Source organism: Lathyrus oleraceus, chromosome 5 (genome assembly GCF_024323335.1).
Source record: "Lathyrus oleraceus cultivar Zhongwan6 chromosome 5, CAAS_Psat_ZW6_1.0, whole genome shotgun sequence".
NCBI classification, from domain to species: Eukaryota; Viridiplantae; Streptophyta; class Magnoliopsida; order Fabales; family Fabaceae; genus Lathyrus; species Lathyrus oleraceus.
The window spans coordinates 601,530,294-601,555,752 of record NC_066583.1 but is presented as its reverse complement, the minus strand read 5'-3'; positions in this window follow the sequence as shown (position 1 = coordinate 601,555,752).

Here is a 25,459-nt window from a genome sequence, read left to right as displayed (position 1 = left end):
GTATCAATGTTGGTCTGATCACCGGAAATCTGGTCTGAACACCACTTCGGTCTGGATACCGGAAACTGGCCTGAATGCCACAAGTTGCATCGACTTGATCGTCAGAAACTTCTTCGATCTGAAAATCGGAGATTGGCCTGAACGCCACTTCGGTCTGGATACCGGAAACTACTGGCCTGAATGCCACTTCGGTCTGGATACCGGGAAAACTGGTCTGAATGCCACTTCGGTCTGGATACCCGGAAAACTGGCCTGAATGCCACTTCGGTCTGGATACCGGAAACTTCTTCGATCTGAAAATCGGGAAAAACTGGCTTGAATGCCACTTCGGTCTGGATACCGGGAAAACTGGCCTGAATGCCACTTCGGTCTGGATACCGGGAAACTCTGGCCTGAATGCCACTTCGGTCTGGATACCGGAAACTTCTTCGATCTGAAAATCGGGAAAAACTGGCTTGAATGCCACTTCGGTCTGGATACCGGGAAAACTGGCCTGAATGCCACTTCGGTCTGGATACCGGGAAACTCTGGCCTGAATGCCACTTCGGTCTGGATACCGGAAACTTCTTCGATCTGAAAATCGTGAAAGACTGGCTTGAATGCCACTTCGGTCTAGATACCGGGAAAACTGGCCTGAATGCCACTTCGGTCTGGATACCGGGAACTGGCCTGAACGCCACTTCGGTCTGGATACCGGGAAACTCTGGCCTGAATGCGACTTCGGTCTGGATACCGGGAAACTCTGGCCTGAATGCCACTTCGGTCTGGATACCGGAAACTTCTTCGATCTGAAAATCGGGAAAGACTGGCTTGAATGCCACTTCGGTCTGGATACCGGGAACTTCTTCGATCTGAAAATCGGGAAAGACTGGCTTGAATGCCACTTCGGTCTGGATACCGGGAAAGACTGGCTTGAATGCCACTTCGGTCTGGATACCGGGAAAGACTGGCTTGAATGCCACTTCGGTCTGGATACCGGGAAAACTGGCCTGAATGCCACTTCGGTCTGGATACCGGGAACTCTGGCCTGAATGCCACTTCGGTCTGGATACCGGGAACTCTGGCCTGAATGCCACTTCGGTCTGGATACCGAGAACTCTGGCCTGAATGCCACTTCGGTCTGGATACCGGGAACTCTGGCCTGAATGCCACTTCGGTCTGAATACCATCTCGGTCTGAACATCGGAAAATTGGCCTGAATGCCACTTCGGTCTGGATACCGGGAAAACTCTGGCCTGAATGCCACTTTGGTCTGAATACCGTCTCGGTCTGAACACCGGAAAATTCTTCATATCTATCAGCATCGGCGAAGATAACAAAACAGTGATACGTGAGCCGACACGCATGCCAAAGACCTATGCTGGGGATAACAATCGAAAGATTGACCAAAGAGTGCATGAGATATATTATCTATAGCCGTCAAAACATAGATAATACACTCCCATGGAAGATTATCCATAACCGGGTTGCAGGTTGTTAAATGGATAAACGACCGAAAAGAAAAGCAACGGGGTACCAGACTAGGTATGCAAAAGATGACCAATCAAAAGAGGATAAAGTTGCTTACTCGGAGCAAGTATCCAAAAAGAAGGGGAAGACCCAATGGGGACAATACTGCTTGATCAAGGCAAGTATCCAAAGGGAACAAGACTATCAATACCACAAAGAGGGGATTACATCTACCGGTTAGTAGGCAGAAAACCACGGAAAAGTAACCAGTCATCGATAGGATGAGCACACAGGGTTAACTCCACCAAGGGGATGAAAGTGGGATTTTACAGCTACCAGTTAATAGGTAGAAAACCACAAAGATAGGACTTACAACTACCGGTTTGTAGGTAGAAGCCAAAAACAGCATGAACCACAAAGGCTACCTCTGCTAGGGGGTGAAAGTGGGATTTTACAACTACCAGCTTGTAGGTAGAAAACCACAAAGATAGGACTTACAACTACCGGTTCGTTGGTAGAATCCAAAAAAATTCCGCTGAGGATGAGATGAATGAATGCCGGTTAGTGAGCGACTATTCATTTATGCCCCAGGGAAGCACGGGAGACAGCCAACAGGAAGCCAATTTAGGATCGATCCAAAAAGGCAGACTGAAACAGGACTCATCCTAATGAGGAAAGAACTCAATAGGGAAAACCCATCCCGTTAGGGAGGGAATGGAAGCAACCGTCATCCACGAGGATGTATCTCGGTGGGGAGCGCAGAAGGAATGGTGGACATTTTCTGCTTAAGGGGTCGACTCTATATGGAGAGATCAGACACGCCCACATATGCTAGGGGAATTGAACCAAGCTTGCAAAATGATGCCAACTTCGGGGAGTAACACTGCTGGGGATACCCACTCAACTAAGGAGTCACTTGTTGGGAAAGCACCAACCTCTCAACCATGCTGATGAACCCAATTCTGAAGCCGATCCAATGGCGCGATGCTAAACTCTTTCCAACAACCCAATCTCGGCTGGTCACCACGGCCTAGGGCTAATGGACATGTTTGCAATGTTGATGCATGAGTTTTTTTGTTTTACACAATGCCCCATGATCATGGAAATGCTATGCACTAATGATGCAATATGCTATGCTTATCTAAATGATGAATGCATAAACACACCTCTCCTCCAGAGACAACACCTGGGAACTCCAGGAACTGTGCTGAGGATCTTATAATCACGTCAACTTCCACCCTGCTGGGGAAAGACAAACCTTGTTGAGGATGCACTCCATCGAACCTGAACTGCTTGGAGATTACCCTGCTAGGGGGGGCAACCCATTCTTATCTCTACTGGGGATGATTTTCTCCGAACCCGGTCCGCTTGGGGACCTCGCTGAGGGAAAACCATCAACACAAACCCTACTAGGAAGGCAGTAACCTTTAGGCTCGCTGAGGAGACACTGATCTCAAATCTGTTAGGGCGGTAACCCTCTCACACCCACTGGGGAAATACAGCTTATTGGACACGGAACACCTGTCGAGTCGCCGAACAACGGCATCCATCGTCCACCCACCGTGTCGGCTTTCCTCTTTTGAGAACTCCCAGACTCGCCTAGACTCCTCCGATTCATCCCGCGAAGATCGAATTCCTGGGATTCATACAAACTTCCCAATCATCGGACTTTGAAGAGTCTTCTTGATTAACTTTCCAGGACTGTCGTCGTAATCCTTCACTGTCTTTTCACCGTTCAACTATCTCTTGCCCCTGATCAGGCTCTGCAGCAGAGATCGTTAGATAAAAGCGTGCCCCAGGTGTTCCGATACTTCAACGCCTAAGTCACTCAAACTTCCGAATAAGATTTCCAGATTTCAACCTCATAAGCATGCATCGGAAGGGACCTCTATGTTTCAAAATGCAACTATTCTTATCAAAACGAATGGATGTTTTCGTAATCAAAAACGGTAATGAAAACAAAAATAAAATTATTTGACTGAACAAGCATTTATTGACTGAAAAAGATAGCTCAAAACCGAGCAACACACAGGAAGCAATCCCTGAAAAGAGGTGATTGCCTAAAAGTGAAAAAATCTACCCTAATGGCAATGTGAAACCATGATTTCATCGGGTTCCAACTTGGTTACACCCCATATGTCCTCGCACTTTCTGTCTTCTGAACAAGACGCTTCCGATCGATCTCTGTCGGAGATTATCCAAGTCATATCTCAAGCACAAACGATCATGTCAGACGCAGTTGTTCGTTTCAATCCCTCTTTTGCCTGGGCCGCCCTTTCGGGTTTCAGTCCACCGGGATACCCTTTTTTGCCCAAGTCGCCCTTGCGGGTTTTCAACTTGTCGGGTGTACAGTTCTTTTCTTTTATTATCCCTAACTTTTGCCCGAACCTTTCTCTTTTTTCTTGGTTCGTCGGGATGCCCATTTTTGCCTGGACTCTTTTATTCTTTTTGTCCAGCGGGTCTCTCTCTTTTTTCACGAAGTATCTTTTAACTGCGTCCGCATTCACAGGGGATGGAAAATCCTCGTCATCCATGGTCGTCAGCAACAAGGCTCTGTCAGAGGAGACCTTTTTTGACCACGAATGGATATTCAAAACTGTATTCACTTGCCCCACGATCGTCTTGAGGAGGAAGGATCCTTTTCAACACCATATCTCTTCCCTGCTACCCACAAGGTCGCACTTCTCGGTTAACAACACGCTTCATTTACTGGGTACAACCGCCCCATGACAAGTAACTGTCAGCCTCTTTTCCCAACCAGGCTCAACGCGTTATTCCGAGTCCTCATCCACTCGCCCTTTTCTAACTTCTCATCCATCCGGACTCTTTACAATGAAATCTAGCCTCCAGCAGGCAAGATCACTTCCATCCCATACCGCATGAGGAAGGCGTTGCCCCAGTAGATGCACGTACCGAAGTACGACACTCAGGATACCAACTTCGTACTCAGCCACTATCATTGGTGCGTTCGCATGTTATCGGGGAAGCACTAGCTCACTCTCTTTAAACTCTCCCCATCAGACATCAAAACCCGTTCGAATTCGGGGTCAGGCCCCTCCTCCGGGATCGGTCACTCTCAATCTTTCGATTCGAGTACCTCGAGATGTCCTCATCAGGGACTTTAGACTTCCTTGGTTGACAATCATCAGTGGGCTGTTGGGCGAGATAACCATACAATACCCTCGTCTTGGTTGCTTTCTGGGAGGTATACTGAATATCGTATTCAGTCGACATCACTTGCCCTCTCACAACCCGTCCGTTCGATGCTAGCTCCTCAAGCACATACTTGATCAGATCCATTTTGGACATCCACAAGGTGGTATGAACCAGCATACACTGTCTCAATCGGCGAGCAGCCTATGCCAAAGTACATCAAGTTTTCTCGAGCAGTAAGTGTATTGTTTCACAGTCGATAAACTTTTTGCTTAGGTAAATTGCGTGCTCTTTTCGACAAGACTAGTCATACTGACTCAATACGCACCTCATAGACCCCTTAAGGGCTGTCAGGTACCAGATTAGCAGTCGTTTCTTCCCCGGAAGGTATCAGAATCAAAGGTTCCTGCTACTCCTTCTTTTTTTTTTTTTTTTTTTTTTTTGCAGGATCAACCTTGATTCCTCTTTCATTCGCAACATGCCTCGGCAGCTTGCTGGACAGCACTCCATAAGTGCGCTAATTCGAACTCAACAGTATGAGTTATCTCTACCTGTCAAACAACTTGATCCACCGGATGCCCCTCCTCTGCTTGGGACTTTGCCATCATGTCATCAACATGGCAGTTGCTTTCACGATGAATCATATCACGAAACAAAGTCACCCTAGACTTCTGATACTTGGCACCGGCCTTCTCGATACTGAGCGACATCACCTTATAACCAGAAGGTGCCCCTTGTGTGATGGACATGGTTTACGTCATATCATCTGGCAACAGTTCAATCTGGTCTCGGCCAAGAAGCCATCCATGAAGATAAACTGAGCATTATAATCAATCCAATACCTCGTTGTGACGTACCGGGAATTCATCTTTCAGATTAGCTCAGCTCACATCTCGACAGTCCACACACATTCTCATCTTTCAGCACCGGTTTCCGCTTCCCTGGAGGACAGTCTTCTCTCCATGGTAACTCGTGCCTCCACAACATTGGTATCTTACCTTGGTGTATCTAGATACAACCAGGCGCACATATACCATCTTGTTCTTGACTTGCCTCTGAAGCGGCCTCAATATTCGCTTTCTGACCTCGGCAATGCTTGGAGCAACAATTCTGAGCACTCCTCATGCGGTTGAATCACCTTCTCCTCTGGTTTCAACGACCCGGCTAATTCCAACAAATCACAATCTTCTTCGCCTTCTCCTTCGGCATGATCGATCGAATTGTCGAAGTCATACAAAGGTGTAACCAAATTGTTATCGATGAGATCAGGAGGGTAATCACTTTTGAGGTTGGAACGAGACAAGTTCAAAAGAAAAACGAAAAACATTGCCATTTTTATTTTTTTAAACTGTAAAAAATGAAAAACAAGGAACACCGCTTTTAACCGCAAAAACATCCATTTATTACTGATGCAAAACGTTGCAAAATGAAACACATGAGATGGCCCTTACAATGGACCAGTACGTTTCGGGCAAAACGTATGGCTTTCATGCAAACGACAATTGAAACACAGAAATACTACACTTTCGGATGAGTGACAGTGATGCTTTTGGAGGCCTTCCAGTTGCCTGGTACGCACGACTTTATCCACAGCTCGAGCTCGCGGTCGCGGTCAATCTCTTCACTCACTGAACAAGCATGATCAGAATCCAGCATTCCTGCACTGACAAAGATGTACGGTGGACGACGCCCTCTGTTTGGTCTAGACGACTCTTGATCTGGATAACCGATCCCAAACATGTCTGCTTTCACCACTATGTCAATGATCCTTCCCCAACCTCGGGCCTCTTGGTTCTTCACCACCTCTAGAGCTTGTTTATAAGAAGAAATGGACAGCTTCTTCTCTTTCTCGACAATAAGAGCGCTCTCCACCCGGACGGTTTCGATTGCTTGACTGGGTATTTCAAGTTTTCCAATGTCCATTTCTACTTCTTTCATCTTCTGGGTCGTGTCTCCCATCAATACACACCCCTCTGTGGCAACGGCTGCACAGCAATTATCAACCACAGGGAAGACTCCATCCTGCACCAGAGGTTTTGGAACCACAGCCAGGGGAACCTTTAGCTGATCTTCCTCAGTCATCTCCATTCCTTTCTTGACCTTTTTCACCACCTTCACTTTTACAGGACCCTGCCTGGGTACCGGGTTGACATCTCCATTCATTATCTGGGCCAAGCTGATGGTCTTGGAGTCCACCATGTCCTGGACGACATGCTTGAAAGCTCTACAACCCTCAACACTGTGCCCAGGTGCCTCAGAATGGAATTCACAGCTGGCATTCTTATCATGGTGTGCAGGCCTCTTCTGTTGTGCTATGGGAATCAAAATCCTTGGCCGGACTAACCCCAAATCCCTCAATCTCCTGAACAGAAGGGTGTAGGTCACAGGTGGCTCCTCAAACTAACGATCCTCCTTCTTTCTCTTCACCTGGCTCCTAGCTCTCGGTGCCTTCTGTTGAGGTGGTGGTTGTTGCGGGGGTACGGGTGAGTTACCAACAAGAGTGGTTACAGCAACAGCATAAGGATGATAACGATCCTTACTGCGTTCTCTCTTTGCTGGCACACCACTTGACTCAACCTCCTTTTTGAGCGGACCACTGTCAGAGAGTTTCTTTGCTACCGAGCCAGAGGGATTTGTTACATCGGATGATGGAGCCTTTCCCTGAACTTTCTCCTTGATCATCCAGCTCTCAATCCTTTCCAATCTCTCAGGCATGGCTTTCTGCCCCAAGGCAAGCCCTTGCACAATACTGAACAATCCCCTCATCATCTCTTTCAGTTCAAGGATGTCGGCGTTGGGAAGATCCATCAGCTTGGATTTGTTGAGTCTGACTGTATGTCTGAATGGAAGAGCTATGCGCACCGGTTGACACCTACAAAACAACAAATGGGTTAGTATGACTCACGCATGCAATGTCTATCCGTACCAGGAATATTCCTTTGATTTTGGTTTCACATAGACAGATAATTTTTCATCAATAACATTCTGACATCTGGATATCTCTCAACCAGAATCTTAATCAAAAAGTGGACCCTGAGTACGGATAGACACGAGTTGAATGCAGATGAATGCGATGCAAATGCATGAATGCAAGTCACTACGCCACCAAGTCATCTGAAGACCCATTCTCTGAACTAGTCACAGTCATCGGGACTAAGTCACCATAAATCCGACTTGGGGAGTCCCGAAATAAACGGAACTGGAGATTACATCACTATCATCACAGGAACATCCACTGAACGAATGACAGTCAGATCCTCTGAACAGGTACTTTCAAATTCAACCCGGGGATCCGAAATAAACGGAACCCATTGATAAACCACGGACAGAACTCCGGCGTCCCAGAAATAAATGTCCATAAACGGAACCCATTGATAAACCACGGACAGCACCACTGGCAGAAACCGTATCTGTAGAGATCAAACCCTCCCCTTACTGGTAGGTTCTAAGAACAGAAGTTTGTCAGCTTCAGCCCTTCAGTCGAGAATAATACGTTTACCCCTGAAGGTTTGGCATTATTACGGGATAAAAGACCTCTGCTGACTCCCCTCAACAGGATATCCTAAAGCAAGTTCCCAGTCTCGGGGTCCTCGGATTGAGCAGCGAGAATGCGCCCACCAGAGCTAACATAAACGCGTCTCGGAGGAGAGCCCTCGACTGAGTTCTCGGGAAATGGTCACCAGAGTCGATGATTTCTAAAGGAATATCTGTCGTTATGGAACACCCATAGGACAGAATATATCCAACAGAAACCTCGTCTGGAATGTGGGTCTCATGAACGACTTAACGTAGCAACATACCACGCAAGCCTCATGACTATCCACTCTAACACCTATATGTACACTCAAGCCTGGGTAGTGGGCTTATCTCTCATAGAGCAATCCCAACCCAACAAACAAACAACCCACAGATACAGCAAGCATATGTACATGAATGCAATAAGGTAAAGTCGGTAAATGCTGAAAATAAATAACTGTACAAAAGAATAAACACCCAACAAACAAGAAACCTACAAAAGCTAGGAGGGACTCGCTTAGGGAAACCGCTAGATCCCCAGCAGAGTCGCCAGCTGTCGCAACCCGAAAAATACAGGGGTGCGAAAAAACAACCGGCGAGAAAGAAAAAGATGACAGAAGAGTCGCCACCGTGCGTTATTTATCCCAAAGGAGGGAAAGGAAACGCTCGAAGTAAACCTGGAGAAAGGAAAGGAAAAGACAAGGTCTCGCAACCAAATCTTGGGTTCGGGAGTCGATTATGCGAAGGGAAGGTATTAGCACCCCTACGCATCCATAGTACTCTACGGGATCCACTCTTGTTGTTTCTTGTCTAAAGGGTGTGTGTTTATCTAATGTACTATTTACTAAAAGCAAGGGTCAAAGAAAATGACTCGCACGGATGTCGCATCCACTGCATACGTATCTCATCTGAATATGAGAATCAGAGTCTTCGTAGCTCGGCTACCTAAGGGTTAAGGATAAGTGTGCTCGCTAAGACATCGCGTCTTATGCCTACGTACCTCATCGGGAATGAGAATCAGAGCAAAACGTAGTTCAAACTAACTACGGGAATAAGGGTCTCGATTGCAACTAGGGCAAGAGAAAGGGAATGTCTCGATCGCAACGAGGGCGAGAGAAAGGATCGCAACAAGGGCAAAAGCAACCAAGGATTAGTTGTTAGTCGTTAGTCAAACTCGGCAAGACATCGCATCTTGTGCCTACGTATCTCATCTGAACATGAGAATCAGAGTTGCCGTAGTTCGGCTACATAGGGACGCCAAACAAAACAAAACACAAAAGCAGGCAAACATGGAGCCTGAATGCCAATCACTGGACTTACATCAGCATCCGAACCAAAACGCACACAAAAAGGCAAACGTGGAGCCCGAACGCCAATCACTGGACTTACATCGGCATCCGAACCAAAACACACGCACACTGGAACCCGAATGCCACTCGATGGACTTACATCAGCTTCCAAGCACACAACAATCAAACAAGTTAATAGGGAGTCGGGAACTCGAGCCTATAACTGTCAAGCACACACACAAAAAGAAAGAAAAGTGTGCCCGGAGAGATCTCGCACGATCTCCTGCCTACGTACCTCATCTGGTATGAGAATCAGGGCGACGTAGTTCCCCTACATAGGGATTGCCATCTGAACATGGACTTAGAGAAGGAGGACACCAGTTGTGTCAAAATAGAGTGGGCAATGTGTTCACATCCTAGCAGTAGGTGTCGCAGCTCGCTGAATCGAGTCTTAGGCAGTTACCTCTTTGCAATATGACGGACTACATGCCACAGGATCGGAGACGCTCGGAAAGGTCTAAAAGAAAGGGGAAGCTCTGCCCTAGTGTTGTCATGCAATATGTACTTAAGTGTTAGGATTTACGAATGGGAATATCTACCTAATGTTAGCATGCAAAGAATAAGGGAATTCTACCTATGTTATCATACAAAAGGATATAGGAATCCTACCTATGTTATCATACAAAGGGTTCTATCTAATGGGTGCTACCTAATCGGAACAAGAATCGACGAATGGAGCAAGGAGAAGTGTTAGGGATAAGGGTAGATGGCGATGCATGAAGCAATCGACTTCCAAGGTTGATGGCGATGCATAAAGCAATCGACTTACAAGGTTGATGGCGATGCATGAAGCAATCGACTTACAAAAGGGGTGGATGAATACGTGCTGGTTCTGTTAGGTTTTGAAAAATGATTACTCGACGTTGGATCGAGGTTTTGATCTTGTTTTGAAATGGTTATCGGATGTTCATTTTATTTCTCGTATTAACAGATGAATAAAGAATGAAAGAATATTATACATTTCATGGGAGAGGGATACATTTGTTATGAATGGGGATTGACATGGCAATCAAGCAATATAAGTATATGCCTCATACACCATACAAGTAGGCCACAATTAATCACACAAGTAAAATATTTAAACAAGTACATGATCAAATCAAAGAATCAAAGAAATGAAATGAATGAGCATTAAACAAACGTATGAGTGTAAGTGTAAGGGAACGTGTCTCATTGTAAGGAAGCCCAAGAGTAAGCTATGTGAGGTTGATGGCGATGCTTAAAAAGCAATCGACTTACAAGGGTGTAAAAATGGGCTCGATATTAAATCGAGAAAAACATGATTTTTATAGTTTTAAAATGGTTTTGAATTAAAATACAACAACTTTACATTATTAACAAAATGAACATATGAGTGTAATAAAGGCATAGACATAAAAAGAAACTAAAATGCTAAAAGAAAAAATAATATAGCTAAAAGAAATAAAATGCCAAAAAAAAGCCACACATGAGTATTGAACCCACCCCACTCAAGAATATACATACTGCCCTTCTCCACCAGACCATTCAACATCAGCTGCTACTGAGATACTACGCTAAGTATATGAACCGGGCTAAAGATTTAAAATAAAAAAAACAAAACAAACATTTTTATGGTTTTGTATTATCTCTGTAAAAAAACAAATTAAGTTAAAAAAATAAATAATAAAAAAGAAATTAATTAAAAAAGAAAACAGAAAAAGAAAAGGGAACGGGGAAGAGAACACAGAGGAGTTCGTCTTCCTCCCTCTCTCTCGCATCTTACGAGTTCTCTGTCAAACTCAGAAAATCTCTCTCTCTCAACCCTCATCGTCCTCAACCTTTGCTCACCTCTCACAACCTCTCATTCACTCACCTCTCACGACCTCGTCAATCTTAACCCTCGTCACCCTCGATGAATCTCTCTCAAAATCTCGAACTCAATCAAGTAATAAAGCAATGGCTGAACAAAAACTAACCTTCGGCGGTGACAACGGCAACGATGAAGCTCACAGGTTTGTCTTTGATTTGGTGATTAGGGTTTGTCAATTGTTCCGCCTCTGATTTTCGTTGTCTCTCCAAAATCGCCTCCTTCTCTTACTGATTTCTCCCCTTTTATATTTCCACAGCTAGGGTTTGAAAAGGGTCCTTGATGTTCCAGAAAAGTAATTCTGCAAAGCACCTTGGATGCTCAGAAACAGAATTACCCTATCCATGTTAGATTCAAGAAAAGGTATCCTTCACAAACTTTCTTCTCTGCTTTGACCTCATACCAATTTGGGATATTTTTGGATTTTGCCCTCTGACTGTTGGTTAATGATTTTGCACTTTGGATTTTGCAATTCGACTGATTAATGTGTCCCTTTTTTACCGCAGTAAAAAATGGTGAGCTTGGTTTGCTGCAACATGCTCGAATTGGCCTTGCACTTGTTTGTTTCATTTTGATGGTAAGTAATAATGTATGTCTTGCAATAGATGTTATTGGCTGGTGCACTAATGACGTTCATTGATATCATGACGTTCACTGCGTTATAATGCAGGTGAAGTACTCTTTTTCAATTTCCTCTGTTTGAACCATGATGCAGGACCTTGAATTGGCTTGGAGTTGCAGAGCTAGACTTGCATAAAGCATGAGTGTAAGGTGTGATAGTTCCTGCTTGTTTTTGCTATGATGGTATTGCTCGATTGTCTTAATTATTGCAGACGGATTTGCTTGGTTGTCTTCAGTTTGCACTTGGTTTCCAGTTGCCTTGCTAGCAGGATCACTTCAGTGCTAGCAGGTTTGTTGTTGCATTGCATTAGTAGGACTTGGCTTGATCTTCCAAAATGCTCATGGTGCATTGATGCTGGCATTACAGGTTGGTCTTTGAATTAACTTGTCTGTTTTTACCATCCTCTGGCCAAATGTTCAAATTCAGTTTGGTTATAACTGACCTTAAAAACACCTTGATGCAATCTTGGAACAGGTTTGGTTGGTTTCTACTGCTATGACCAATTGCCTTGCTAGCAGGATTTAGGAACTCCCTCAGGTGGCAGCAGGTTTTGTATTATATTTGGTTCATGGCATTACAACAAGTGTGTTACAGGTATGTTGTTGCAGGGTCACATTCCATTAATTGATTGTGACCTTGTCAATTCCTTATATGTGGTTCCTGACTGCAAAATATTCACATGCAGGTTGAGTCTCAATGGTTATGGATAAAGTTTAGCTTGAGTTGGAAACAGGTCTTGGGGATTTAGGTTCATGGTAAGTTAACACACTTCATGACCTGATATTTGTGATGTCTCTGCTATTAGTTACAGGCCTGAACTCGTCTTGTAATGGTGTCTTGAGTTTGTTGTTGTCTTGTCCAGTAGGTTTTGCCTTGTGCATCATGGCTTCAACTTGCTTCACCATTTGGCTAGTTTTAGTTGTGAGTCTTCTTTTCTGTAGGATTTATACATTTATAACATGCTGCCAACTGGTTTCTTTTTGCAGGTTTGGTTATTGTGGTGGCAGACACATGGGTGTATGTTGACTTAGGTTTATTTGCAGACTGATATGATATGCTAATCCAATGCCATTTCCTGATGAGTTCATGACAGCAGTGAGTGGTTGCATGATATGGTCATTTCGGTAATAGGTGAACTAGTTCATAGGCACCTTCGTGCATTTATGCAGCATGCTGCTGCTCAGGTTTTGGCTCAACTCATGCTTGATGAGGCTTCATGGTAATGTCTTTTGCAGGGTCCTTTGCAAGCCCCACATGACATTGTTCAATAGCAACAAAAACAAGACAATTGTGTGCTGCCAACACTTACCCTGCTGCAATGGCATGCTTAATGTATGACCTTATTATGGACACGCATGAGCTGTTACTGTTACATGTCATGTTGCAGATTGTGTCACTTCTGCAAGCCTAATCCAGTTGTTATGCATTGTAGTTTGTGGATATCAGAGGGTGTGTTTATGCAGTTCCGCAGCAGGCCAGCTCCATTTGGTTCATGGCTTGCCAACAATACTTCATGGCTTGGTTTGTGCATTAAGCTTTCATGTGACTATGCTTGGTTTTGACTCAAGACTTATTAGCGACATGTTGGTTCAAGACCTGTTGGCAATGTGTTGGTTGAGACTTGGCAAATGCAGCAGGGCAAAGTAAGAAACTCCAAAGTTCAAACATGACCAAGTTAGCATTAAAGTGAAGAAAACAAACCCACATGGAAAAAAACAAGGTCAACATGGACATGGAGCATGGAATAGTGGTTAGGGTCAGTCCTTTGGTGATTAGGGTTGACAAAGGATTTAGGGTTGACTTTGGTCAAAGTTGACCAAAAAGTCAACTGTTGACCAAAGTCAACAATTTGTCAAAGAGGTGTTTTCTTTATGACTTCTTTGTAAATGGATATTCAATGGAAAATCAAGGGTGAATTTAGGGTTTAATGAAATTGGGTTGACTTTGGTCAAAGTTGACCAAAAAGTCAACTGTTGACCAAAGTCAACAGTTGGTCAAAAATGCCAAATTTTGTATTTTTTGTATGGAATCAAATGTAATGAAATAAAATTGAAATGGATTAACAAAATGGTTTGAAGTTGGTTTTCACAATTGGTTTAATCATGGCTTGAATATTTGACCCTTTTTTTTAAAAAAAAAAAGATAACTTGACTGATAATGTGTATGAACAAAAACATGAAATAAGACCATAAGGTTATAGTATCCATGAACCAATAACATGACTGGCAAGTGGTTAGAAACACAAGAAACTTGGTTGTTCAGATGACCCAGACCATAGAGGTATCCACAATCACAACACCATGACTTTGGATCAAAACCAAACCTCATGTAAAACCAAAGTTAGGTTAGGCCAAGCATGCCAAACAAACATAAAAAATTCAGGAGCAAAATCGGGGTATGACATCAGGCAATACGCAGGTTCATCAAAACACCTGATTTCAATGTTAGGCGGATGGTTAGGCCATATTAACTTGTACATGGAAGCCAAGGTTGCTAAAGCATCTGCCATCTGATTCTATTCTCGAGGAATATGAGAGAAAGTGATTTTGTCAAATTTTGGGAGCAACTTTAGCACGTAATCCCGGTATGGAATTAGGTTAGCATGTCCTGTTTCCCAAATACCTCTGATCTGATGTATCACTAGAGCGGAGTCCCCGAATACCTCTAGTACTCTTATCTTTAACTCAATAGCTTATTCTAGCCCTAAGATGCAAGCTTCATACTCAGCCATGTTATTCGTGCAAGTAAAACAGAGTTTTGCAGTGAATGGTAGATGGAAATTCTTGGGAGACATCAGCACTGCCCCCAATTCCATGACCTATTGCATTTGAAGCGCCGTCGAACATGAGAGTCCAACCTTCATTTGGATCAAGTCCCTCCTCTAGTTCGGAGTCTTCACCATCCTTAACAACCATGATGTCCTCATCTGGGAAGTCAAACTTCAAAGGTTGGTAATCCTCTAACGGTTGGTGAGCAAGATGGTCTGCTAGTATGCTTCCTTTGATGGCCTTTTGCGCAACATATTGAATATCGTACTCTGATAACAACATCTGCCATCGGGAAATTCTACCGGTAAGAGTTGGTTTCTCGAATATGTACTTGATAGGATCCGTTTTAGATACTGTCGCATCTCGAAAAATACGATTCCTCGCGATGGTCGCGGAAAAATTAAATTCTAACAGAGTCGCCACCGAATTTTATTTATCCCAATAAAGGAATAGGAAAATATCGATAAAACCTTTGAAACATAGAATAATGGTCATCGCAACCATATTCGGGTTCGGGAGTCGATTACGTAAGGGGAAGGTATTAGCACCCCTCACGTCCGTTGTACTCAACGGGAATCTTTTAGTTTAATTTACAATCTGAATGTTAATTGAATGTTGTTTGTTTTCTTCGAGTGATAATAATATTGAAATGAGATGGATGGAAACCTCACAAGGGGGGAAAAGGAGGTTTTTTATTAGTGTGCTCGCCAAGATCTCGAAATCTCGTGCCTACGTATCCTTATGGTGCAATAAGGAAGTCAGAGCATTCGTAGTTCGGGGAACTACGGTTGGTTGGTGTCTTTTAGTGAACGACTACGTAGATCGCGTTCTAAAGGCTAAACGTTGACTTGTCTACTCTCGACGGAGGCTTAAGCACTGGTTTGTTGTGCGCATTAGAGTGGATTAACAGTGTTCTTTTTTGAAAGAGGGTTTTGGTCACGCGGGGTGACAAGTTGATTTGATGTGTTTGATGTTTGATTGGTTTCTATCGCTCGGGGGCGAGAAGTTAGGTTTTATTTGTTTGAGATGTTATTTGAAGAACGATGAAAGACTGAGCAATGTGGTGCACACCAATCGTTCAATTCTTTCGAAGAATAATAAGGCGACCTCCTTCTACCCCCTTTTTCGTTCGAATTATTTTGAAAGTTTGTTTGTGGATGTTGAACGTGCACGGTAGTGAGGCGTACGCCTCCTACTTGCTTATTCAAAGAATAATGAGGCGTGCGCCACTTATTCTTTATCCAAGCTTAGTTAAAATGTATTAATCGGAAGTCGATGATTTGTGCAATATGACGAGCGCCAATTATTCAAATAATTGAGAGATGGTGAGGAGAACGCCTCCCATCTTTTGTCATCCGAAGTTTAATTTATAAAAGATATGTTTTTAGACGTTGTATTTGATTTGCAAAAATAGTTTGAATTTTGAATTGGTAGGTTTTGATCGAAAGTCGATGATTTGAGCGATGTGGCGTGCGCCACTCGTTCAAATAATCAAGGAATGGTGAGGCGAACGCCTCCCATTCATCCAACTGAAGTTTAAGTTATAAAGTTTATTCTATGAAATCATCTTTAATATGAAAGGTGACTTGAATTTATTCGATTGCATTTTAAATTTGATGACGAGAATTCGATCAATGTGGCGTACGCCAATTATTCGAATAACCGAAAGATAGTGAGGCAAACACCTCCCATCCTTTTATTATCGGAAGTTTAGAATTTAGAATGTTTTAGAAATTATATTAATTTGGAAGAAATGATTTTATTTTTGTAAGTCTTAGGGTTTTAATTGAATGACGAAAATTCGAGCAATGTGGCGAATGCCAATTGTTCGAACAATCGAGAGATAGTGAAACGAACGCTTACTATTCTCCTTTTCATTCAAAGTTTAAATTAATAAAAGAATGTTCTTTAGAAATTAAGTTGTTTAGAAAAATGATTTGAATTTTACGTTTGTAGAATTAACCGAGTTGGAAAATAACACTTGGCTTTGAACCAAGGTTTTGCTTATTGAAACACTTTATTCAATTATATTACCACTTATTAATTATTTCTCAAGGTGATTACAAATGCATAACTAATTAATGGATACAATGTATAGAAATATAGAGTTAAATAGCTAAACAATCAAAGGGATGTTATCAATTAATTAGAACTTGTAATACATTAATTAATTTATGGTATTAAGAATGATTAGCAGAATTAATTAACTCGATCAAATAAAACTGTTAATTAAACTTAATTACCAAACTTAATCGAATTAAGATAACTTAATTAATTGAATTAAGAGGTTATAATAACTGAGGATTCATTATTTGTATAAGTTGTTCAATATGCACTATGGGCCTAAAGCCCCATCTTAGAAACGCACTTATCTTAATAATAAAATTAATAGTAACAAGAATAGGAAAAAAGTGAAATGAGTGGTGGTACACTTACTGCTACAACTCTCTTGCTAAAAGTCAAGATAACATTTGTTAATAAGCAGACCTATGCTAGCATGGCAAGCAAAAAGGTAAACAGACGTCGATAAAGTATATACAACAAGAATGAATGGCAAAACCTGGAAAGTACTCTCTGTTTCTCTAATGGATAGAAATCAATATCAAACCACACCATGCAACACATTCCACGAACAACCAAATCACTCCAATTCAAAATATTGAATATCAAACTAATCCTTAAAGAAAAAGGTTTCTACCATGAACATAAAACCATTTCACTAACTTTGACTCGCAAAGGAGAGTGCTTACCGAAGTAACAGTTTGATTTGAAGAGACCAGGTGAAACTGACATTTACATTTCTATTTAATTTATGAAAACACAATCACTGAAAGTGACAAAACCAAATTCATTTGTTTTACAGAGCCAACATTCTTTCATAACCAACTCTTATCCTTGTGTGAAAACTTAACAAAATAGTGTAGGAAGACTTAGAAAAACCAGAGCAGCAACAAGTGCAAGTACCCACATTTTTCTAAAATCCAAAATAAAGATTAATCAATCTAGGCTTCCTCATCAATTAAATTTGCACAATGAAACTTCAAAATCCTAACTAGAACACGAATAATCAAACAATCAAACAACGAGAATCACACTATCTTTTGCCGACATTGAATACCAACATGGCATAATCAAATCGACAATGAAATAAACACAAACCCAAACAGAACTATAATCGAAACCAATACGGAACCAACTTGAAATAATAATCAAAACAACGGTTACAAATAGTATAACACGACGTAAATTGTTATCGCGATGTTGAGATATTGTAGCCGTTTGGAAGCTTGTTGAGCTTGTTGTTTTGCCGTAAGTTATGGCTCTGTGACGTCGGAGACGGAAACAAAAACACGTGTGCGTAGAAAACGTGTTGTCAAAGTTGTTATTGTCGTTTGAAATCGTGAATCACATCTGTGTTTCCAAAATCATTGGTGGAGCAGGGCGATGTTGTCGGTGGTTCGCCGGATGCGAGGGATTTCGATGGTGCTTGGAGGAGGTGCGGAAAGTGGAGTTGAACGGCGATGAAATGGAGGTCGCGAACAGAAAATTTGTTGAGGTTGTGCATTTTTGGCAGTTGCGGTTGGGTTTCACGGTTATTGAAGATGTCGTCGTGGTCGGAGGAGATGTTGACGCGGACGGTGTTTCGGAGGATGTGAGGTTGTTCCGGCGACGGTGGTTCGTGGCGGAGATGGGTGAGTTAGAGCGGGAATCTGAAGTGGTTGTGTTGTTGAAGGAAGAGGAGATGCGCGATGGTTATAGGCAGTGTGGTGGGTAGATAGTGATGTGGGGTTTTTCCGTGAGAGAGAGAACAATGAATCTCTCTTTTTATTTTTTCTGATTTTTCAGAATGGAGAGGGAAGAGAGTGGTCCCCCAGTTTTTTTTTGTGAGGATATACGAGTGAGACGTGAGTGGAGGTGAGGTTTGGACCGTTAGGAGTGGAGCATCCACCTGCTAGCTGTCAAGAAAAAATAAAAGAGTTTTTTGAAAGGACGCGTGGCCACGATAGAGGAAGGAAATATTTGTTTATTTTTTCAGATTTTCTTTTACCAACATTTTAATTTGAATTCTAATTTTTGATTGGATGAATGTAATAAAACAAGGATTACAAATGGGAACCATTGATTAACCTCAATCCGACGATCACGATTGACTCAAAGAAGCACAACTAATTTAGAATGACGAAGTTGCCCTTCTAGATGATTTAATTGATTTAAATGGGATTAAATCAATTAAGTCAAATGAAATTAACAACTTTCTAAATAATCATGATAAAATTAAAATAAGAATATGGGAAATTCTATTTATTTAATCTGAATATTTTGGCGAAAGAATAAAATTAAAACGACTAAAAATGAATGAAAGTCAGACGAAAATTTGCCCGAAAAGTTAAATCGGACGCACTAAAATGATCAGCACGAAATATACTTATTGAAAAAATACAGCGTTTCTTCTAATTTTGGAATAAATTTTCACCGGTTAAAAGGCTCAGGCGGGTCAAAACGCAACCGAACAGTCGCTGAAAAATATAATGAGCACACCATGTTGAACTACATGAACCGTAGATGAATAATGCTGGCGTCTGCAATTTTAATCTTGAAAATTTTTACCCGCTGAATTTGCACGTTCTTGAGAAACGGATTAACCAATTCGTCTGTATTTTCAATAAATTTATTCCGACTGATATTTTAGGTGTTATTCATGATGAAATGCGTGTTATGATGTACATATGATGTAAACTGAAAATTAAATCGAATTTATGAAAATTTAAAATGCTCGGACAAAATTGGGGTTTGACAGATACCAACCAAGTTGTATGAGTTAGCATATACTGCCCGAGACGCTTAGCGGCCCACGCGAGTGCACAACAATTCTTCTCGAGTAATGAATATATGGTCTCACAATCATTAAACTTCTTGCTCAAATAATATATGGCATGCTCTTTTCTACCAGTCTAATCTTGTTGTCCTAATACACAACCCATGGACTCTTCGATTACTGTTAAGTACATCATGAGAGGTCTTCCTTCCGTAGGGGGTATCAGAATCGGTGGCTCTTGTAAGTATTCTTTCATTTTGTCAAAGGCTATTTGGCAGTCATCATTCCACTTCACGCCTTGATTCTTCCTTAGAAGCTTGAATATTGGTTTTCATGTGGCAGTAAGGTGAGAGATAAACCTGGCGATGTAATTCAGTCTTCCCAAGAAACCATGGACCTCCTTCTTAGTCTTTGGTGCAGGCATGTTCTGAATGGCTCTGACCTTGTCGGGATCCACTTCAATTCCCTTTTGGCTTACAATGAAGCCTAAAAGCTTCCCAAATTGAACCCCAAATGTGCATTTGTTAGGGTTGAGCCTTAACCTAAACTTCCTCAAACGAGCAAACAGTTTCTCCAGGTTAGTGATGTGCTCTTCTTTCGTCAGGGATTTGACAATCATATTGTCAACATACACTTCAATCTCTTTATGAATCATGTCATGAAAGAGAGTCACCATAGCACGTTGGTATGTTGCCCCTGCGTTCTGTAGACCGAATGGCATCACCTTGTAACAGAAGGTGCCCCAAGGGATGATGAACGTAGTTTTCTCCATGTCTTCTGGATCCATTTTAATTTGGTTATAACCGGAGAAGCCATCCATGAAGGAAAATATGGAGAACTGAGTTGTGTTATCCACCAATACATCAATGTGAGGTAATGGGAAATCATCCTTTGGACTAGCTCTGTTTAAATCTCAGTAATCGACGCACATGTGGACTTTCCCATCTTTCTTTGGTACCGGTACAATATTGGCCACCCATTGTGGGTACTTCGTGACTTCTAGGAAACCGGCGTCAAACTGCTTTCTCACCTCTTCTCTAATCTTGAGAGCCATATCCGGCCGAGTTCTTCTTAGATTTTGTTTGACGGTATAGCATTCTTCTTTGAGGGGGAGCTCGTGGGTCACGATGTCAACGACTAACCTAGGCATGTCTTGGTATGACCAAGCAAACACATCAGCATATTCGTGGAGGAGCTCTATCAATCTTGTCTTCACTGCATCTTGAAGCGCGGCGCTTACCCTTACTTCTTTCTTGTCTTCCTCTATCCCAAGGTTGATAACTTCGATGTCCTCCTGGTGTGGTTGGATGAACTTCTCTTCTTGTTTAAGTAATTTGGCCAACTCTTCAGGGAGTTCACAATCTTCCCCCACTTCATATTCGGCTTGGTAAATTGGACAATCAAAATCATGCTAGACCCTAGCAGTATCGTTATCAATGGTCTCGGAGGTGTCTCTACATGTTATGATTTATGTAGTTTATTTAGAAATTGTGTGCATAAGAATTAATGCCATTTTTATTGTAATACAAAATGAAAGGAAAGGAACAAAAATTTGAATGCAAATTGCCATTTTATTAATGATATTCAAAAACTTCTTAAAGATAAAGGAGGCCTTACAACACGCCACTGTGCCTTAGGCAGAACACATGGTTTTGTTTAAAATAATAAAATTACTTTTGAAAAAATTGGGGAATTTCCACGGCCTTCCAATTCTTCGTCGGGCGCGGCCTGTCGTATCCAATTCGACACCCCCTCTTCCTGAGCTTCCTCATTGATCATTGCCACCTGATTGCCAAATATGTGACCAGCACTGGTGAACGTTTCTTCTATAAAAGGAGTTTGCTTCCTATTATGTTGGCTACCATATTCATTCAATGATGGTTCATACCCTAAACCAAACTTGTCCCGCTTCTCTCATACTTCCACCACCTTGCCCCAGTCTTGAGCCTTCTCACTCTCCATAACAGCCTTAGCTCCTTACCACGAGGCCATAGATGGTCCTGATTTTGGTGTCTCAGACGTATGTTGAACGACCATTACATTTACCACTTCTAAGGATTGGAATGGTGTCTCGGTGATCTCGCCATCCACTTCGATATATCGGAAAGAAGTTAAGTGGCTAACCATGATATCCTCCTCTCCTCCAATCACAATCATCTTGGCATTCGTGATGAATTTTAACTTCTGATATAAAGTGGAAGTGATTGTGCCTGCAGAGTGAATCCATGGTCTCCCAAGTAAATAGCTATATACGGGATGTATGTCCATGACTTGGAATGTAATAGCAAAAGTAGTTGGGCCTATCTTAATCGGTAGGTCCACCTCCTCTATCACTGTCCGTCTTGAGCCATCAAACGCTTTTACAATCAGAGTGTTATGTTTCATATTCATCCCTTCCATTGGTAGTTTCACCAAAGTAGTTTTTGGCATGACATTCAGCGAGGAACATGTGTCTACTAATACTCTTGATAGTATAGTGTTTATGCATCTTAAGGAGATGTGTAGAGCTTTGTTATGGTTATTTCCCTCGACTGACATCTCGTCATCGTTAAACCCCAAAAAATTTCTGGTGGTTACACAAGCTATCACATCGTCAAATTGTTCCACTGTTATGTCTTTTGTCATATGTGCAGCGCTTAACACTTTCATCAATGAGTTCCTATGTGCTTCTGAGCTGAGCAACAAAGATAACATGGAGATCTTCGAAGGGGTTTGATTCAATTGGTCCACTACTTTGTAATCACTCTTCTTGATTATCCTCATAAATTCCTCGACCTCTTCACGAGTGACTGCAGCTTTAGGAGACAGATGCATTTCTTGTATTTCTTGACTAGGGACGGGGATTTGGACAGGAGTGGCAATTTCCTTCCCTTTAGCTTTTGCAGAAGCATCAACAGCCCTTGGTGCAAACACTCAGCCATTGCGCGTCATTCCAACTGGTCCCACAATTGAGGTGACATTTGGTTCACTGATTACCAAAGGTCGGTCTTCTTGCCCTTGCTTAAAAGCTTTGGGCTGATATATCCAAGGTGCTGCCTTCTCGTCCTCATATGCGAAGGGTGATGGAATTCTATCACCAACGGGTCTATCGGGATTTCCACATTGACTGTATCATACGGGATGTCAACCACCGCTACTTCCTCCTCATTTTGGCCTTTAACACGACGCTCGATCTGTAGCTCGGCTTGACCCAACATTCGTTGGATAAAAATCTTCAACTATTTATCCTCTTCTTCACCCACCAGCTCCACCGAGATTAGACCACTCTTCAATAGTTGTTTACCTATCATGGCGATAGGAGTTTGAATTTCTTCCACTTTAAGAATCAATTCACCTTGGTCACTCTCCTCAATGGCACTGACTGAAGCACCTCCATGTGTCGGCATGGGATTGGTGTTCACGTTCGGGCGTCTTGGAGTGAAGGTGACGGGCTTAGCTTCAATCAGGTCTTGTACCCGATTCTGAAATGCAAAACAATTCTCCAAGGTATGGTTGGGCGCTCCCATGTGAAACTCACAGTAGGCGTTAGCATCATATTTGGGTGGATATGGAAAAACAGCCGGTTTTAGTTCCCTCAACGTCAAAAGTCCCTCCTTTTGCGAGTATGGGAATATTTGGCTATAAGGCACTGGTAAGGGTCAAGTTGCCTTCTCGGGGGCCTTGGCTTGAATTTCCTTGGTGGCGCAGTATTTTGTTGTTGACGATGTTGTTGATGTTGTTGTTGATACGCTTGTTGTTGCTGTATTGGTTGTTGATAGGGTATGGGTACTACTGTGGCGACTTGGCCATATGAAGCTTGTTGCTTCCCCTTGTAGCTTCTGGATATAGCGTTTGTATCACCTTCTCTTTTCTTCTGGAAGCCTCTAGAACAATTTTTCAGTGCACTGGGGGCTACCACAGCTCCTTGGATCTTTCCATCCCTTAACCCTTTTTCTATGCGATCTCCGATTATCACTAGATGCGCGAAGTCGGACGCTGCACTACTCACCAATCTATCAAAGAAAGGGTCCTTCAGTGTGTCCATAAGTATTCCAGTCATTTCTTTTTCTGACAATGGTGGCTCTACTTGAGCAGCCAACTCTCTCCATCGTTGGGTGTATTCTTTAAATGACTCCTTTTCATTCACGGCCATCCCTTGTAACTGCATTCGGTCGAGCGCCATATCTAAGTTGTATTTGTATTGACGGAGAAATGCGTCAGCCAAGTTTTCCCAGCTTTGGATCCGCTCTTTCTCTAAGCTCATGTACCATCTTAGAGACGCTCCACTTAAACTGTCTTGGAAACAGTGTATAAGCAGCTTGTCATTTTCGGTATGGGCAGCCATTTTCCTGAAGTACATTACCAGGTGACTTCTCGGACAAGTTTGGCTTTTGTATTTCTTGAAATCAGGAGTTTTAAATATAGTCGGATGACCAAATTTGACACCATACGCATGTTCATGGCAACGGCACCAAAAATATTATTCCCCTCTATAGCTTTGATCTTCTTTTCCAAGGCACAAAGCCTGTCTGCAGCAGGATCTGGAAGATTTTTAGGTTTTGGTTGATCGGGCATGTAAAAAGCATTGTACGGGTCATCTCCCATCTCAGACCCATAATGAGCAGATGCATCAGAAGGCTCTGCATGATCTTCATCCCCCTTGTTCCCCACCGTTATAGGAACCAAACTCTTCTTAGCAAGAATGACGCTTTCGTCTTGTTGGACCAATCTTGACGTGTTGTCGTTCTTCCTCGCCCCAATTTCTGCATCCACAACCCTCTCTCTTTGGGCGATTGTCAGCATTGCCTCTAGCAGTTGATCCATCTTTTTTTGGATCGTGGTGATGTATGTCCTCATGGTAGCTTGATTAGCCTTAACTTGCTCCAACGTCATGTTGTAGTTGCTTCGTGTCTCGTACCGGTGTTGATTAGTCAGCGTTACTGGATAGAGGGTAAGAAGGTTGTGTAAGTCTCTTGAGTTTTTTATGACAAATGATGCATAGTGAGAATGTGAATGTTATGCGTATTTTATTTTTAGGGAATTGTTCGAGTTTCATTAGTTGTTAGTAATTCGGAGAAGCAAGGAATACCAAAATAGCAATAACGAAGCAATTTAAACATCATTCATTCAAGTACGTAACATAGGGATCCAAAAAGCCCAAATTCAAAATACATTGTCAAAGGACAGAATATAAGATATAGGAAAATTAAACTGCAGGCTTTCTGGCTTGGAGTTCTTCTAGTTCTTCCTTTAATATCTTTAATAACCCTCTACATAGCAAAATGAAATTGATTATGGATGGAGAAATTCTATCTTCCTTCAACTCTTCAACTGTGTCCCTTAACTTCCATGGCAGGTCTTTAGCTACCCAATTACAGAATCCCACCAGACCATCGAGCTTTGCACGTAATTTATCCCTATCTCCTTGCAAGAAGTCTATGATCTTCTTAAAGAATTCATAATCTTCAATCACATACTCTCGTTCCTTCAACCACATGGAGTTGTCTTGGTGTAATGACTCTAGCTGACTCTTCCAATAACTGGCAGACTCTTTTGCATCTCTTACTTCTCGACACTTCTCCTCCCATATTATGGGTGAGACTCTAAAGGATTCGGTGGTTACATTTTTGAGTCGGTGCTCTTGATTTGCTTCAGCCTTTGCATGACGAACAAAAATGGTGAGTTCTTTTATCTGAGCCCCAAATGTGTCTCTTATCGTCCTGTTTTCCTTCATGGCCAGGTGCCACCAATGCTCATTGTCTTGACATTCTTTTTGGGCTTGAGGCAATTGACCCTTAAGAGTATCTAGACAAAGGTCAGCTTGTTCTAGTCCCACTTTGATCTTTTTCCTCTTATGCTCCTCGTTGTTAAACTTTTCCACATTTGCTTGAAGTTGCACATCCTTTCTCTCAAGTTCCCACTTCATGGTGTTTTTCTCATTGATGACTTGTTGGAGTTTCAACTTCAACTCTTCATTTT